This window comes from Stenella coeruleoalba (assembly GCF_951394435.1).
Source record: "Stenella coeruleoalba genome assembly, chromosome: 5".
Classification (NCBI taxonomy): Eukaryota; Metazoa; Chordata; class Mammalia; order Artiodactyla; family Delphinidae; genus Stenella; species Stenella coeruleoalba.
In genome coordinates this window covers 80,682,777-80,688,009 of record NC_137150.1, presented here as the reverse complement: position 1 = coordinate 80,688,009, position 5,233 = coordinate 80,682,777, and the positions used below count along the sequence as shown (strand labels likewise).

The 5,233-nt window shown below is 36.1% G+C and overlaps 1 pseudogene across 1 annotated transcript; it reads right to left on the bottom strand.

Annotated features, from left to right (window-relative positions):
• Window positions 1–2,706: 2,706 nt before the first annotated feature.
• On the bottom strand, window positions 2,707–4,223 carry LOC307186373 (heterogeneous nuclear ribonucleoproteins A2/B1-like; annotated as a pseudogene). Its single transcript has 2 exons — window positions 3,014–4,223; window positions 2,707–2,893 (listed from the first exon to the last, which is right to left on the bottom strand). The product of its transcript is annotated as a heterogeneous nuclear ribonucleoproteins A2/B1-like (transcript).
• Window positions 4,224–5,233: the final 1,010 nt, after the last annotated feature.

The window sequence follows — 5,233 nt, the reverse complement described above, 5'->3', positions numbered from 1 at the left end:
ATTGTCTTTTTGGCTCTTTGTTTTCTAGGCAAAAATTGCTTCTTTATGTTTTATATTTACTGGTCTAATAAAAGAAATTGCAACAGGATTTTGAGACTCAAGTAGAAAGCTTTGCCTTTATCCAGATTATAAGGAAATGTATCCATGTTTTCTTCTACTCCATGTATGGTTTCTTTAAAAAAAGAGAGATTTAGACTTCTGATACTTTTGGAATTCACTTTTGTGTAATCTATGAAATATAAATTTGATACTGCTCTTCCAAATGACTATGCAGATGGCCAGTTGCATTTATTAATAAGCCTATATTTTCTACAGTGACTAAGGTGTCATCTTTATCCTATTGTATTTGGGTTTATTTCAGAACTTTCTATTCTGTTCTACTGTTCTTTCCGCCCATTAATATGCCAATACATAACTGTTTTGATTATAGAAAGTTTATAATATGTTTCAGTATCTGATAAGTATGCACTGCCCTGCCACTCTATGCTCTTCTCCAAGATTTCATCATTATTCTTGCATGTTTACTTTTCCACGTGAATTTTTCCATATTAACTTCTGTAGCTACAAATTTAAATTATGTGAATTTTTATTGAAATTGCATTAGGCTCATATATTAACTTAAAGAAAAATGACATGCATGTGATATTGAACCCAAAAACAAGGAATGTTTTTGCTTTTGCAAATCTACATTTGTGTCTTTTGTGGTTTTTCCTGCCTTTTTTATATGTTGTTGCAGTTTAAAAGGGATTCTTTCCTATTATATCCTTTTTACTGGCTATCGTTTGTGCAGTTGAAAGCTATTGGTTTTTCTATGTTAATTTTTATATCCTATTACTTAATAGAATGTTTATTATATGAGTTTTTTTTAAATAACTTATTCCCTTGCATTGTCAGATCACTGTCAAATCATTTGCAAACAGGTGTAGTTTTCCTTCTTCTTTTCCATTTTTATCTATATTCCCATACAATGTTAAATAATAGTGGGGAAATAGGCATCTATGCCTTGTTCTTGATCTCAGTATGATTGCTTCTATCATGTGTGTGCATGTGTGCATTCTTATTCCATTAAATATTATCAGATAAATGTGTATCCACTGTGTCAAGCCCTTCCAAGTAACTATGATTTTTCTCCCTGGAATTAATATGAAGAAATTGTCTTCATTGATATGAAGATATATGTTAATAGATTTGCAAATATTAAGACATCCTTACATTTTAAGAATAAATCTCACTTGGTCATAATGTATTATTTTCCTATATACCTGTTCAATTCCGTTTGCTAATATTTTATTTAGCATATTTACATCAATGTTCACAAGGAATATTTGGGGGGTTTTTTTGTCTTGTTTTGTTTTCTGCTACCATCAAATTCAGGAACTAATGTTATATTTGTCTCATGAAGTAATTTGAAAGTTTCTGTTCACTTCTGAAGCTCGAGAAAAATTTATATAGCATTAGGATCATCTAGATGTTAACCATTTCATACAATGCCCCGTTGGAAACACCTAGATGGGGTACTTTTTGTTGGGGGAATTTTTTTTTTTTTTATCTTTCACTATTCTCCTGTGAAACTAGTCTATTTCACCTCTTTCTGCAATGGAATTATTTTTACTTAATTGAACGTTCCTAGGAAACTTTATCTCTTACCTAAGTTTACAATGTATCTGCATAGAGTTACACAAAGTATTCTGCTATGACTTTTATTATTTCTCTGTCTCTCTAGCTATTTTTTCTTGTAGTTACTTATTTTGTATATAGGTGATTTATTGCTTTCTTTCTTTATTAGGTTACATGTCTGTTTTTGTTAACTTTTTAAAAAATAACTTTTTGTTTTGTTTTGTTTTTTTACCACAATAGCAAATAATCAAACTATAATATGGACTAAGGAACTGAATAGACATTTATCCAAAAAAGACATACAAATGACCTATAGGTACATGACAAGTTACTCAACATTACAAAAGATGTAAGGTACAGGATGACCAAAATTAGCACAGCTGTAGGATGTATATCAAAGTTGTTAAGGCAGTAAGTCCTACAAATATTCATCGCAAGAAGAAAAACTTTTTTCTGATAATCATTTCATAATGTGTGTAAGTCATATCACTACCCTGCAAACTCTGATATCATTACACAAGAAAAATATTTAAAAGGTAAAAACTAAAAGTGCAAAATTATCAAAGAGTACAAACTACTACTGTTTTACCTTTAGAATTATTTTATTAAATCTTAAAGGTACAACAGTTTCTTAACTCTACACATGAACTAATTTTCTTTAAAAGAATGATGTTATGTCTCATTACACCATGATTCTAGCTAACAGTTTTACAAAATTTTGAGAAAAATCTTGAAAAAGGATTCAAATATCATCCAAAACTTTGAAATTTAACATTATCAAAGGGGATGCTTCCACATTCTTACAGAGACCACTGGAGAGACAACAATTCAAAAGCTAAGAAACGGTCTCAAAAGCATTTTTTCATACGATCTTTCCTCCACAGAAAGGTATTGTTCTTACATAATCGAGTCTACTCACAAAATGGCTCTCTGTACCTGCTCTGGTGTCTTCTGCCATATCACTGCATATTTATGCATGACTGAGGTAAGAGTTTCCTGAACACTGTTATTTCGATAACCTAAAGCTCTTCTGTTACCTCTGGGCTCTCAATGTCTATTTATACAGTCAAGCCCACGGCAAATAGAAGCTTAGTATCGGCTGGTCTCTGCATAACGCTCACGTCTTCCACCGCCTCCTGGACCATAGTTTCCTCCACCGTATGATCCTCCCACGTTCCTGCTATACCACTCAGCTTTCCATTCTTCAGTAAATCGTACTTAGAAGGTTTCTGCTTATAATTTCCCAAATCATTGTAATTATGACTTCCATAATTTCTTCATCCATAGCTGTCAAAATCACCTCTGGAGGCCCCATCCAGGTCACCATATCGAGATCCTCTACCACCGTATCCTCCTCATCCTCCTCCATAACCAGGGCTAACCCCCAAATTGCCACCTCCAGATCCTCCTCCACACCATGATAGCCATCCCCAAATGTATGTCCTCTTCCATATCCACCAGGTCCTCCTCCAAGTTTCCTTCCTCATCCTGGTCCTGCTCCTACATTTCCACCACCACCAGGAGAGTCTCCAAAACCAACGTTGCCTCCTCTTCTACCTCTAGAACTTTGGACTCCCTGCATTTTAGGTCGAGACAAGGCCTTTCTTACTTCTGCATGATGACCATTGATGCTATAGTATTTCTGCAACACAAGCTTATCCATGGGATCATGGTCATTAAAAGTGACAAATCCAAAGCCTCTTTTCTTTCCAGACTCCCTATCGGTAATTATCTCAATGGCATTGATTTTTCCATATTTCTCAAAGTAATCTCTAAGATGATGCTGTTCAGTATCTTCTTCAATTCCACCAACAAACAGCTTCTTCATGGTGATAAGAGCCCCCAGCTTTCCATAGTCCTCTCTTGGGACAGCACGTTTGGGTGCAACCGTTTTCCCATCAATGGAATGAGGTCTGGCAGCCATGGCAACATCCATCTCAGCCATGGATGAAAACGTGACAAAACCAAATCTTCCTGGTTTGGGGCTGGCAGGATGCCTTATTAACACACAGTCTATAAGGTTTCCCCGTTGCTTGTAGTAGTTCCTCAGACTTTCTTCCATGGATTCAGAGCTTAAGCCACCAATAAAGAGTTTACAGAATTTTCCTTTTCTTTCTTATTCCTCTCCAAAGGGACAGATGTTGAAGTTTTCTTCATCGCAGGCTTACTCGCTCGAGCCATTTCCCCGAAGCTGAGGGGGATGAGGGAGATCTCCAAAGACTAACATGAACTGGAGGGTCCCGACCCCATGGTGAGAAATGAACCTCCGCTGCTCCAGCAACAACACCTGTAGGTGCACCTCCACCGGGGATCTGGTGATGCTGCTACTGCTCTGGAGCCGCTGCCACCCTCGAACCAATCTTGAGCAACTTTCAGTTTTCCTGCAAAACGTCATTTTGAACCGAGTGACCTTTCCTGATCCAGTAAGCAAACTTCTTATTACATTTCCTCTACATTGATTTTTTTCTGAACTTTTAATTTTCTCTGAATTGTTATCTATTTTTTAAAATAAATTTATTTATTTATTTTTGGCTATGTTGGGTCTTCGTTTCTGTGCGTGGGCTTTCTCCAGTTGTGGCGAGTGGGGGCCACTCTTCATTGCGGTGCGTGGGCCTCTCCCGCTGCGGAGCACAGGCTCCAGATGCGCAGGCTCAGTAGCTGTGGCTCACGGGCCCAGCCGCTCCGCGGCATGTGGGATCCTGCCGGACCAGGGCACGAACCCGTGTCCCCTGCACTGGCAGGTGGATTCTTAACCACTGCACCACCAGGGAAGACCCTGTTATCTATTTTTGATAGAGTTTTCCTCACTAAATTGGATATCCAATGAAGAGATCACTAATGTGGACTTTAAAAGTTTATATCAAAATACTTACCTATTGCTTTGCCCTTACAATGAGTTCAGATATCTTTTTTGAAAGAAACTATTCAGACTACAAAAAGGATTTTTCTTTTTTGTTGTTCTGTTTGTGTTTTTATACAGCAAGTTCTTATTAGTCATCAATTTTATACACATCAGTGTATACATGTCAATCCCAATCGCCCAATTCAACACACCACCATCCCCACCCCCACCAACCCCCACGGTTTTCCCCACTTGGTGTCCACACGTTTGTTCTCTACATCTGGATCTCAACTTCTGCCCTGCAAACCGGTTCATCTGTAACTTTTTAAAAAATAACTTTTTGGATTTAATATTATTTTAAAATTTTTATTATTTCTGCCTCATTAATTTTTCTTTTTATTTTAATAAGTCTTTCCTTAATTTTTATTTTTTTAAGATTTTGTACACTTTTGGAGTTTTGAGTTGGGAAATTAAGAAACTTATTTTTAATTATACATTTCAACTGATCTAGATATTTAAGGTTCCTCTGAAAAACGCTGTAAGAAATAGATTCTGATATGTAAGGATTACATTATTTTATTAAAATTTGCATTTATGGTTTTCACTTTCCTTTTTGGCTAGAAATGTTGAAAAAGTGGTTTTCTTTTTATTTTTTTTATAATTTGCAATGGGAAGAGCATTTTTCCCCAGCATTTTATTATACACTGTTGAATGTACAGAAGAGTTGAAAGGATTATACAGTTGAAAGGATTATACATCCATTTATCCACCACT